At 44.0% G+C, this 14,043-nt stretch overlaps 1 protein-coding gene and 1 pseudogene across 1 annotated transcript in view; one reads left to right on the top strand and one right to left on the bottom strand.

Annotated features, from left to right (window-relative positions):
• Positions 1-14,043, top strand: part of LOC124804704 (protein groucho) — a 721,164-nt gene that overhangs the window by 247,366 nt on the left and 459,755 nt on the right. The window lies entirely within an intron of this gene.
• LOC124709198 lies at positions 13,016-13,133 on the bottom strand (annotated as a pseudogene).

Here is a 14,043-nt window from a genome sequence, read left to right on the forward strand (position 1 = left end):
GAGGAGAGCGACGTCGAATCAGCAGTCGAACAGATGACCAATAACTACAAACGGTCAGTATGCTTATTGGGTACAGTTTTTAGGAAGGAGCGAGAAACCTTTCACCACTTGAAAGGATCTGGTTACAATTAGACTAAAGAATTTATTTAATGAGATGTTCCTAGCTGGTACTTTCCCTAATTGAAGTCGCAAGTAAGAGCAATAGCTATTTCGATCTATACGGATTGTTTCTCTTGCATGGCCATTGTTAGTAAAGGAGTGACTGACTAGATCGGGTTGCGAGTAAGTGTCGCCTGTTGTCAGCCAGGTGGCGGCGCCAAGGTCTGCGGCCAGGCGTGCTGCACGGCTCACTTAGTCACCGTCGATAAGTGTCCGATTCCTATTAGCGTGAGCTGTTGGCTGCTGGTACTCTTAATCGAAGCGGCAAATGGCGAGGCGCGTGTAGGAGCAGGAACGCGTGCACCACGTCAGGGCGCTGAATAATGTAGGCGAGGCGGCTGGCCGCAGGTAGCGCGGCCGTCTCGAAAGCTGAGCCGGTTTGTCTTGGCGAACGGCAGCTGTCTGGGAATCCCCGGGCTGCGGGGAATCGCATAGCGACGGTGGCGCCGCGGCGGCGGCACAGGTCCAGCGCTCTCCGCCTGGTGCCATCGTTCGTGCATGTTTTACGTGACAACTCCGATCTGGGCTCCGGACCAACGTGCACTCGGCAGTAATTATTATTGACACTCACAACTGGCCTCTCGCTACTGCATTCACCGTGCCTTTGCGACCGCAGCCGCACCCGAATGTCTATTTTAACAGTTACCAATTCACAACTTCGCTGTCTTTTGTAATGAAAAGCAGTTAGCGCTAAAGAATCTTTCTTTATACAACTTAGAAAAGCTTGAAGATGTGTTTCTCTTACATACGTGTGCTAAACGGTTTCGATTAGCGAATTTTGTTTTTCGATTCATTCTGCCACCAAGCTTGTGTGGGATCTTAGATCCCAACACTTTCCAGGGCAATTGAAAAGGCCACTCGTGACTACCTATGTATGGGTCCTCAATTAGAATTTTTTCCCGTATTATACGATTCTGTCCTTTTATTAGTTCAGCATGCGTTTTCCAGTTCTTCAACTTGAAAGGACCTGGTTATAATTACATTCATCGATTTAGTTAATGAGAAATGGTACCTGCTTAACTTTGCCACTAATGTTATACAGTATTTTCCTAAATATATGCCGCAATTTTTCTCCAAAATTCGGTCACGAAAAATTTATGTAGGTCACTACAATTTTTTACATCAAACTGTAGTGTTCGTTCCTTAGGTTGCTGCAGTAAAAACAGATTTAGTCGTTATTCGTAGATGTACATCGCTAAAAGTGCAGGTACTTCTTGTCGCAAACAAACCATTTAAAGTTTGCTTACGGAAACGCTATTTTCATTTGCTTGTCGAAGAGAATCATGCAGCCACTTCATCTTCCAAGATTAAAACCCCATCAGTCAACATTATGTGTATATGAATTCTCTCATGTAACGCAGTATCACCAGATTCAAAGCGTTCAGTAAGCGCTGGTTGTCTAATGTCCAGGATAGTATTTGACGCCGGCCGGGGTTCTAGGCGCTACAGTTTGGAACCGCGCGACCGCTACGGTCGCAGGTTCGAATCCTGCCTCGGGCATGGATGTGTGTGATGTCCTTAGGTTAGATAGGTTTAAGTAGTTCTAAGTTCTAGGGGACTGATGACCTCAGAAGTTAAGTCCATAGTGCTCAGAGCCATTTTTAGTATTTGACGACAACGTATTTTGGGAGGAAGGAGAGTGACGAAAGTACGGACAATGATGAAGCAAATACTGATAGTAAAGTTAACAGTGACATCAGGGAGGATCGAGTTGAAGGCTGTTATTTGTCTGTAATTTTGCTACATAGTGACATTAAAAGAAATTGTGATTGATAGTAGCCAGGTTGTGAACAGTTTTTTTAAATGTGACGTTAATTGTATTCCACGTAGTCTCTCTCTCTCTCTCTCTCTCTGTAAGGCATAAGCGTACTTAAGTATCTGAAAATTAACTGTGGTTTAACTTCTGCAAAGGAAAATCATTACACTTGCCCAATTACAGCATCTTTTTCTTCTAAAATATGTTGGTAGTTATGCATAGAAACAGAGAAATCAGAGCACTTTGTTTATTTAAAAGTCTGCAACACAAAGAATTAGAGCTAATACTGAAATATATAAACTTCAACGGTTTACACTTTGTCTGGAATAGTGTATAACCTGTTCGGGAAAGATTATTTTCCTTCACTAACTTGATCACATTAGAAATTACGGCTTTTACTCTTATTCGGAGAATTGATTTACTTGTTAACTAGTCTGAAACACTCCAGCATGGCCAAAAATGTTGAGCGCAAAGCGGCGCTTAGGTGTGGAGGTGAAACCGCGCAGCTCTGCTCAACAACGAATACGTTGCGCGCAGTGTCGGTACATCAAACGAAATGGTTCGTTCGTGCGCGTCGGCGTTTCTCGTTTTCCATATTTATTGACACGTGTGCGTGCCCACAGGAATATTGCTGAGCATCTACGAAAACTGCACAGGCACCTGCGAAGACTGCGCAGTTCCCAGCTGCCACTGCAGTTGCCCCCCCCCCCCCCCTCTCCCCTTCCCCCACGGTCAGTGGCGGAGAGAAATGAAGACACCTTGTCGGCAGTTCTGGCAAAGAGAAGACAAAACAACGTGGAAGGGCAACATGCTAACACAAAAGGAGCGTGAAGAAACTCCACACAACAAAGAAGACGTGGAACAGCACACCTACTTCACCTCCCCAGCAACCAGGGCTAAGGGGAACCACGATGGAGGTCCCGTCTGGTCTGTGCCCGGCGCGTCCGTATGCGACTGGTATACGATAAAGTTTTTTTCGGTGATCGATGTTAAAATAAGCCGGTTTCGTTGTTGATGATATATTTCGCTTCATATTGTTCGAGCATTGAAGGCAACGAACATTGTTAGCATCAGCGCTAACAAATTATAACGCCTCGCCGTTCCTTCTCTTGAAAAGTTTATCCAGTCTGCATTTGTAGAAACTTCAGTAACCACTTGTTTTGCAAGTTCATCAGCTCATTCCAGTAATGCTCATTCCAGTTATAAAAGTCCTTTATCGGGAGCAGTCTGAGACATAGCTCGGTTGAACCAAACCAGAAACACATTCTCTACATCAGTTCAGCAGTTTTTTTACGTTTTCTCTCTGGCTTGAACATACGACGCTCACTTATTGTCTTAGTTTGCTCTCTGTCACAAGTATCGTCGGCTGTTCAGAGTTAGCAATGCCAAAATTTTTAAGGATTTCCGCTTTCGAAGTCAGTTTTTCACCAACGGCCTTAAGCAGCTCCATCTACAATTGAGCGAAATGGCGGCTTGGTTTCATCTCGATTTCTCCGCCACGTAAAAAATAGCGGTATCTCTATTTGAAGACAAAAAACGTGTGGCGAATTTGACATAAAATCAAAGTAGTACGACACAACCGTTACCGAGTTCAAAAACTGACTGAAGTGGTTGGACCATGACAGTACCCAAAAGAGGAGCAGCAACGTAGCAAGCAGTAGCGACCACTGTTAGTTTGTAGGTCTGACAATATAATAAACCAATACAGCTGGGCGCCTGCAAAAAGCACGTCCATTTGTTCGGCGGAGAACTTTCCGGATTAATCGGTTTTTGTTTCGTTTTAAAAGAAAAAAGAATGAAATTACGCACTATTTTGTCAGTACCGCAGTATTGTTTCGTGTTAACCGATTTTTCGTGTTGAAAATTTTTCAAAGTGCATGTAAAAACATAAACTCTTTTACTAAAATGTTGTTTCTTTGGGAGTATTGTTTCACATTGCTACACCCCTTGCCTCGGTTTGTTATCAGAACAACACAACAACTAATACTGCACATTTTAACAGTTTCGATCGCAGTACAATCCAATAGCACCTAAATGATAACCAATTTCTTCAATATATGGAACAAATCAAAATTTGTCTTCCAGTTTAAGTATGAAAAAAAAGAGATTTAAAAGCATATAGTTATGTAAAATATTGATACATTAAATACAGTAAAACATTGCTTATCAGATTGTGTTAACACCAGAAAATCGTTCCTCTGGGTAGCTTGTCAAAATATTTTGATAAGTTATTCGTAGTGAAGTACCTGTAGTATTAGCACTTCTTAAGTACCAATTATAGAGAAAGGTTGGTACATTGTTTACTGTAGTTACTATTTTTTTTCAAACTCTACACTTTTTAACAAAAAAGTGGAAATGCCAAACGTTGGCAGCAATAGTTTTTCACAAAACGTGTTCTCTGTGTTATTGTTTCTCGCTTCTCTGTTGCATGTCTTGAGACTTGTTCCAAGTGCCAAATCACGGTGTAAACGTTTCCAGCATTCATTACCAGATGGTGCGTAGTCTGTGTGCCAAGTAGTGCTTGTCTCTGGACTTCCAAGTGCCATGCGTCATTGTTTTTGTCTGCAAGACAACGCACCAGGCTGAAGATATCAGTTTGGTGAAACGCCGTGCTCTGCTGCAAAAAGTCCGTAACTGCCTACTGCGCATATTCGTGCAGAAGAATCATAGACTATTCAACCATTTTCTAAAGGACCGAAGGCGTGACAATCGCATGGGGAGAGATCAGGACTGTAGGTCGGATGCTGGAGTGTCTCCCACTTAAGTTGGGCACGTTCCGCGTTAAGACAATTGCGATTACGCGACATACATTGTCATAAACCGTCAGCACCCCTTATCGCAATTTTCCCGGACGTTTCGACTTAATTGCCCATACACATTCTTCGTTCTCCGATGGATGTCCATCGGTGTTTGTCTTTCAGCAGCCAAGAAAAGAATAACAACACATTCGTCCTGTTTGGAAACGTCTGGAAATAGCGTCGAAATAGTTAACACCGGAAACGCACGAATGCCGCACTAGTCCCTTGCCTATATGTCGATGTTTATATGCCCTCATCTGAGTCACGCTGCGTTTCGTATACGCTACAGCAACGCCCTCAGACGGAAACTTTTTGATCCTCCCTTATACAAAAATTCATACACTGGAACAGAAAGTGGAAAAATGTCAGTTCAAAAGAGGAAAGACCGTGGGACTATGTTATGCCGTATTTCATCTAAAAGACCATCCATGCTTCACCATCATCAATACCCAGTTGAAAGTTGGTGACCCGTAACACCAGGAGGCGCAGTGGGTAGCACACTGGACTCGCATTCGTTTTTCCATCCTTGTTTGTCAGCCGTGATCATCAGTTTATTTCTCAATAGCATAGGGAGCTACGCAGGAAACTTTGAACATCTGATCCCAGCAATGGAAGTATTTAGGGAACAGAAGACTGTACTGCATGATTTCTTCGTGAATTTAATGATGTTATTCCCCTCTAAAAAACTTAAAATAAATATGAAGTGATTTTTCTTGACTACACTTCTACTAGTCAACATATTACTGCTGTATTTCTCCACTTTTATTATCACAAGTAAAGCTTAGTGTCTCAGCACCGGTGGGACTTGAAACAAATTTTTCTTATTGGCACTTGCAACCAGTCAGTTTCCTGGTATCACACGTCGAAAATCTTTAATAAATAATGTGTTTTATAAGTTGCCTCATTACTCTTTGCAGTGGTGAGATGTGCAATCTAATTCTGGAGAATGAGAATACCTTTCTAAATTTTTCGATTTGGATTTTGATTCTCCTGATAAATATGAAATCTGGAACTTAGAACTTCTGAATTTCCGCCCTTCAAATATCTTTTAGAGGTTTTTATCTAATACGGAAGGTAGTTCTGTTTGTACCTAGTAGTTAACTAAATCGAAACCATCTGGTTATTTTTGAATTGTATTACGAGGAATTCTGAAGGTAGCCGTGGTAGAATTCTTGGAGCGAAATATTATATTCAATTTGTGCAGAAACCAGACAGCAGTTAAAAGAACTGAGGGGCAAGAATGGGACACTGGTGTTGAGAAGGAAGTGAGACAAGTTGTAGTCTATTCCCGATGTTATTAAATCTGTACATTGAGCAATTAGTGAACAAAACATTGAGCAATTAGTAAACAAATTCAAGGAAAATTTTGGAGACGGAATTAAACTTCAAGGAGAAGGAACAAAAACTTCGAGGTTTGTCTACTACACTGTAATTCTGCCAGAGACAGCAAGCAACTTTTGGCCGGCCGCGGTGGCCGAGGTTCTAGGCGCTTCAGTCCAGAACCACGCGACTGCCTCGGGCATGGATATGTGTGATGTCCTTAGGTTAGTTAGGTTTAAGTAGTTCTGAGTTCTAGGGGACTGATGACCACCGATGTTAAGTCCCATAGTGCTCAGAACCATTTGAAACATTTGAGCAAGCAACTTTTGAAGTGCAGTTTGAACGGAATAAACAGTGTCTTGGAAGAAGGACATAAGATGAATATCAGCAGAACAATACAAAGACAATCAAATGTAATCGAATTAAATCAGCAGTTGGTGAGGGAATTAGATGAGGAAACTAGGCATTGAAGGAGATGAGTTTCGCTATTTGGACAGTGAAATGATGATGATGATGATGATGATGATGATGATGATGATGATGATGATGATGATGGCTGAAGCAGAGAGGACATAAAATGCAGACTGGCAGTGGCAAGATAAGTATTTGTGAAGAAGAGAAATTTGTTAACATGTAACATAAATTCAGGTATTAAGAAGTGCTTTCTGAAGGCACTTGGCCGGATTTTAGCGTCGTACGGAACGGAAACAGGGACGTAAAACGTGTACATAAGAAGAAACTAGAAACTTTTGATGTGAGCTGCTACAGAAGAATGATGAAGATTAGATGGATAGATCGCGTAACTAATGACGAAGTACTGAATAGAATTGGGGAGAAAAGAAATTTATGGCGTAACTTGACTATAAGAAGAGATCGGTTGGTAGGGCACATTATGAGACATCAAGGAATGGTAAATTTAATGTTGGAGGGACGTGGGGGAGGGGGGGGGGTAAATATCGCGCGCGCGCGCGCGCACACACACACACACACACACACACACACACACACACACAGAGAGAGAGAGAGAGAGAGAGAGAGAGAGAGAGAGAGAGAGAGAGACGAGTACAGTAAAGAAGGTTCAAATGGATGTGAGTTGCTGCAGTTATTCGGAGATGAAGAGGCTTGCACGGGATAAGTAACAGGCGGTTATCACGGGCTAACATGAAACTTACGCCATTTCTCTTCGAATGCGTGCTGGCATGCAAATAAAACGTACGAAAACATGTTTCTGTAACGCTGTCTCCGCGATAATTAGAAACCTGTGATGACCGTCTAAATCATGGTAAGCCGTGCTTAGAGAAGCAACACGGTTCTGTTTTCAACTGCGCATGCTGTAATGTGACGTCATCCCTTCCGGCACGTGAGTGCTACGTTGCTCACAGCACTAGCTCAGTATTTTTGTTTAAAATGGCTTGTAGCGTATTGTGCAACCATATTATGTAAGGACTTTATAAAGAACCGTTGTCGTGACGGTACTTCGAGCGAGTGTATAAAGCACAGAGCGGTAATTTACAGAGCAGGGATCGATTGCCACTGATACCAACATTTTTTCCATTTTATTTTATTGCTCGAAATGTTAAACTATTGAGAACTTTTAACATTGCAGCGCGTCAGCAATCGTGAATAATTTAATGATTATAAAGAATCCGCCTCGATTGCAGTCCAGGCGGATTCTTTATAATTGTTAAACTATTAATTGTAAAATTTAAAAATAAACAGTTCAGTTTATATATGCGAAGTTAACAGATTCGATTTAGTTCCCATTATAGGCCTTATAAGTCAAAAGGCTAGACTACAAGGTTGTAAAACAAGCGAGTATATGAAGATCTTTAGTATGAGGGTGTTTTCTGTAGATGATACGCTAAAGAGACCCTTTTCCAGTAGACCTTTGGAGGAGAAAGTGAGATTTAAAACGCGCGGTCCCTCTCGCCGGAGGTTCGAGTCCTCTCTCGGGCATGGGTGTGTGTGTGTTGTTCTTAGCATAAGTTAGTTTAAGTAGTGTGTAAGTCTAGGGACCGATGGCCTCAACAGTTTGGTCCGTTAGGAATTCACACACACATTTCAGATTTAAATAGGTAGGTACATTTACTTCAGATGTAAATCTAACAATAGATGGATGTGGCACAAGGCTCACAATTTGGTTTACATGACATTCAAATGTTTAAATGTGTGTGAAATCTTTTGGGACTTAACTGCTAAGGTCATCAGTCCCTAAGCTTACACACTACTTAACCTAAATTATCCTAAGGACGAACACACACACACCCATGCCCGAGGGAGGACTCGAACCTCCGCCGGGATCAGCCGCACAGTCCATGACTGCAGCGCCCAGACCGCTCGGCTAATCCCGCGCGGCTACATGACATTGAAAATGTTGAAACACTTGCAGAATATTTTGATCATCTTCTTAATTGTCCAGAACCAATCTATTGGCTCGAATACTCAAACACTCATGAAAATCTAGGAGAAGACTTGCCCCCAACTATCAAAGAAATAAAATTAATCTTAGAGAAAACTTGAAAAACAGAAAAACTCCCAGGAGAGTGGAATGTTCCCGTGATAGATCCCACTACATAAGAAAGGCAATAAACAAGATGTTATCAACAACTCAGGAGTTTCTGTGCAATCAGTTGCATGTAACATATCTTCGAAAATTATGCTGGGCGAGGTAGAAACAACAATGGACAATAATTTAGGGGAATCTCGAAGTGATTTTGGGAATGGCATATCAGGTTCCAAAGAAGTATTTAATCTCAAGTTGGTCACTTGCCAGAGATTACTGAATTCAAGAGAACAATATTTTTCTTTGAAATTACGTACAACGTATTGTGCAAGTGTAGAGTATAAGGTATTTTTAAAGCGACATTGTCATGACTCCACTGTGTGCGTGTGATCTAAAGCATACGGAGGCGGTAGTATCGCGCACGAAAGGTGTACAAGGGCAGTGCATCGGCTGACCTATCATTTGTACTTCATGTGGAAAGGTTTCCGACGTGATTAGGGCCACACGATGGGGAATAAGACTTTGAACGCGGAATGGTAGTTGGAGCTACACGCAGGGGACATTCCATTTCGGAAATCGATAGGGAATTCAAATTTCTGAGATCCAGTGTGAAGAGTGTCCCGAGAATACCAAATTTCAGGCATTATCTCTCACCACGGACAATGCAGTAGCCGACGGCCGTCACTTAACGGCCGAGAGTAGCATAGAGTTGTCAGTGCTAACAGGCAAGCAGCCCTGTGTGAAATAACGGCATAAATCAATATGGGACGTACGGCAAGTGTATGCGTTAGAACAATGCTGAGAAATTTGACGTTAATGGGCTACGTCAGCAGACGACCAACTAGAGTGCCTTTGCTAACGGCACGAGACCGCCTGCAGCGCCTCGCCTCTCCTGGGCTCGTGACCATTTGGGTTGGACCATAGACGACTGGAAAACCATGGCCTGATCACACGGGTCCCGGCTTCAGTTGGTAAGAGCTGATGTTATGGTTCGAGTGTGGCGCAGATGCCACGAAGCCGTGGATCCAAGTTGTCAGAATGGCCCTTTGCAAGCTGGTGGTGGCTCCATAGTGGCGTGGACTGTACTTACAAGGAATGGACTTATATCCAACTGAATCGACATTGACTAGAAATGGTTGTGTCGCGCTACCTGGAGACTATTTGCAGCCATTCATATACTTCATGTTCCTAAAGAACGATGTAATTTTTATGGTTTACAAGACTGTTCGCGATTGGTTTGAAGAACGTTTATGGGACATGATCCAGAGGTCAGTTCGTTCATGAGCAAAAATTTCGCAGTTATGGACGATTGTAGAAAGAGCGTGGCTCAGTATTTCTACTGGGAACTTTCAGCGACTCGTTCAGTCCATGCCACGTCGAGGTCCTGCACTGCGCCGGCCAAAAGGGGGCCCAACACGGTATTAGAAGGTATCCCATGACTTTTGTCACCTCAGTGTAGACTGGTAATTTGTGGACGCGGGTTCGACTCTGGAGATACGAACACTTTTATTTTATTCTTCGAAGTATTTAACTGTTGATTATGAATTTAAATGTGTTTAAGCACTTCGGTATATCTGGATCAAATTAATACTGCACAGTCAATTTAGTCACTGTTACTACCGTTGTGAGTGAGAAGGCAATAGGCCAGTACATTGTAGTGCATTGGCATAATTTTGCTCGAGCTGCCACTGCACAGCATAGGTTAGCGTGGAGAACTGCATCAATTCAGTCTTCGTATTAAATACCAGAACAACAAGATCAACAACATTGCGATCAAGACTATTGGAGTTTGTTAGGATTGATTGCTGTGTTTCCCTCACCTGAGAATGTTAGGTTGTATACACTATACACACAACAATGGATATTATATTTTAAGAAACCTTTCCAGTTGATGTTGTTCCATTTGAATACACCTACTATTTCTCATTTCGTAGCTTATGTAGAGTATCTAGACCTACAGCTACCCTTTACGTCTCCAGTAGATGCTGTCCTGAAGCGGCTGCAGCTTCAACAACTTCATGTTTCAGATCTCAGCAGTTAGACGACGAAACGTAGGTCCCATTTTAGTATGCAGTGCATGATTGTCTTTGTTTTCAAATTGTGACTGAATTTGTCGCTAAAAAGGAATGTTCTGCGCATTACAGAAAACTGTCCTGTTCAAATTTATAGTCTGTGAGTTGTGATAATAACTAAATTTATTTATTTATTTTCATAATTATTGCGGTAGTTCCTTTTTAAAGCACTGCAGCTGCAAGGGCAACGTGAGTAGCTGTGAGAAGTTGTTGTGTTTTCAGTTTCATACGATGTACCCTCCGGAATAAAGCAAGAGGAAATTATGGCGTGCCTTTGGAAGGGATTTCTTTTGATGCCGACTCAGATTGACAGCAGCAGTGAAAGTGGAGATGTTGTGTTAGCTGAAGACAGTGATCTCGATTTTCGAACGGAAAAATCAGTGTTGTCTTGTATTATGAGAGAGAGAGCGCAAAGAACCGTTAGCAAAAAAATGACACTGTTGTTCCGGTTGAAAAACATACAACAGGAGCAGAGCCTCTACCAATACATGGCACCTCAAGGCACTGTGTACTCTTTAGCACGAAGAAGGGACATCACAGAAGCAGATGGATGTGTGCTCTCTGTCAAGTAGCCCGATGTCTATCTGCAGAAAGGAACTGCATTTTACCATATCACCTAAAGTAACGATTTTTCATGGAAAGTGGCTCCATCTGAAACCACCCCGTATGTGTTCAAAGAAATGTATGTAACTCTTGTTTTTTCACATTTTCCATTCTCAATGTAAGTCCAATAATCTAATGAAAACAAAAAATTAACAAAAAATTCAAAAAATTAAATTTTTTAAGGTTTCGTGTGTGAAAGGGTTAAGAAAGTCATATGTTATCCTAGTTACGATGCATGCTGTCGTTAGGAATTGGTTTTGCCGAGTGCAGCTTCACGGAATGAATTTTTCGTACGTCGCCTTTGCTTGTAGCGCCGACGCCGCGCCGACACCAACACCTGCGAGTCAGCGCGCGCGCCTGTGGCGGTGGTGTAGGTGTCGCGGCAGAGTGGGGCGGGGGTGGGGGCGGCGGCAGGGGCGGGGCGGGCGAGGACAGTGGGTACTGTAGACGCGTGCGGGGACGGCGAGCAAGCAATCCCATTAATCACGCGGAAATGGAAAGCCCCCCCCCCCCCCCTCCGCCCTCTCTGTGTGTCGCCCGGCGCGCCATCGATCCGGCCGCTCTGCCTCTAGCTCTGCGTCTGCCTCAGGCCAGGCCACCCGAGCCGAGGCGAAGTAGAGACGGCGGCAGCCCGCGGCCTGGCGTGGCCGCCGCGACGGTCGCCCGTCATAGCCACGCTGCAGTATGCGCGCTGCACTAATGGTCCCGCACACAGGCCTCGTCACGACCGCTGCGCTTGTCTGGCCCCTAAAACTAGTACCTATTACACGAGTTGTTCTACGACTTCTGTACATTTTCACACCTACACTATCAGGTAAAAAGTATCTCGACACTCATTCTCTCTTTGGTCCACAATGAAGTGACAGATAACCTCCTAATATTGGATCGGACCCTCTTTTGCCCGGCGTAGCACTCAATAAATCGTAGTGGTTCCCACGGAGAAATATTCAGCCATGCTACCTGTGTAGCCGTCCATAAATGGGGAAGTGTTGCCGGCGCAGGATGTTGTGCACGAACTTACCTCTCAATTAATGTTCGATGGCATTCATTCGGGAGATCTGGATGGCCAAATCATTCGCTCGAATTGTCCAGAACGTCCTTCAAACCAACCACCAACATTGTCAACCAATAAATTACATCGTCCAGTGACTGCAAATGGTCTTCAAATAGCCGAACATAACCATTTCCAGTCAGTGATCGCTCCAGCTTGACCGGAGAATCCAGTCCATTCCATGTAAACACATCACACACCATTATGGACCTACCACCAGCTTGCACAGTGCTGTGTTGACAACATAAATCCATGGCTTCATGGGGTCTACGCCTCACTCGAACCCTACCGTGAGCTGTTACCAACTGACATCGGGTCTCATCTGAGCAGGCCACAGTTTTCTAGACATCTATGGTCCATCCAATATGGTTACGAGCCCAGGAGAGCCTGTAAGCAAATGAGCTCGCATCGGTCCTCTACTGCCATGTCCCATTAATGTCATATTTCGCCTTACTGTTCCAACGGATAAGTTCGTCGTATGCCCCACACTGATTTCTCCGGTTATTTCATGCAGTGCTTGTCTGTTAAAAACTAAGCTAAACTTAACTCCGTCCGAACAGGCCATGAAGGCCCAACAATACCGACCGGCCGCCGTGCCATCCTCAGCCCACAGGCGTCACTGGATGCGGATATGGAGGGGCATCTGGTCAGCACACCGCTCTCCCGGCCGTTGACAGTTTTCGTGACCAGAGTCGCTACTTCTCAATCAAGTAGCTCCTCAGTTTGCCTCACAAGGGTTGAGTGCACCCCGCTTGCCAACAGCGCTGGACAGACCGGATGGTCACCCATCCAAGTGCTAGCCCAGCCCGACAGCGCTTAACTTCGGTTATCTGACGGGAACCGGTGTTACCACTGCGGCAAGGCCGTTGACCTGCTTGTCTGTTAGCACTGACAATTCTAAAATAACACCGCTGCTTTCGATCGTTCAGTGAAGGCCTTCGGCCACTACGTCTACCGATCTGCTTTCAGATCTGTTAATTCCCCTCGTGCGGCCATGATCACGTCGGAAACCACCTTTTTATATGAACCACCTGTGTACAAATGACAGATACGCCAGTGCACTTCCCTTTTATACCTTGTGCTCGGGGTACTACCGTCATCTGGGTATGTGCACATCGGTGTCCCATGACTTCTGTCCCTCTGCGTAATCCTACACGTTGGTGTAGTGACATGACGTGGTAAGCCCCTTGATGACCCCTCTCCACGAATCTTTCTCTCAGGCAAGGTGACTTCCTTTTTGCAGTGCCATTCTGGTCACGCAATTCATCAGGTGTACCCATCGTAATGGTGTCCACTCTTCAGTTTTCGGTCATCAATTTTTCCTTCTACCACTTTTCTTTCCATTGTCTCTCGCCTTCTGGCCATGTGAGCGAAATACACTCTGAGATAGAAAATAGGAAAAAAAACAGAAAAACTTCGCACTACGAAGGAATTATCAGAATGTGACGGAAATCGGTAGATGCGATGTAGATGTATGGAGAAACAAATTATTACAATTTCAGAAAATCTGGATCACTTATTCAAGAGAAAGAGCTTCACAAATTGAGCAAGTCAGTAACGTCTGGCTCTTATGCAAGCATCATTCGGCTCGGTAGTGATTGACAGAGTTGTTGGGAGTCCTCCTGAGAGATATCGTGCCAAAGTCTACTCGACTGGCCCGTTAGAGCGTCAAAATCCCGCATAGTTTGGCGGGTCCTGCCCATAATGCTCCTAACGTGTTCAATTGGGGAGAGATGCTGCGACCTTGCTGGCCAGCTATGCTTTGCAAGCACACAGGCAAG

This window comes from Schistocerca piceifrons, chromosome 7 (assembly GCF_021461385.2).
Source record: "Schistocerca piceifrons isolate TAMUIC-IGC-003096 chromosome 7, iqSchPice1.1, whole genome shotgun sequence".
NCBI lineage: Eukaryota > Metazoa > Arthropoda > Insecta > Orthoptera > Acrididae > Schistocerca > Schistocerca piceifrons.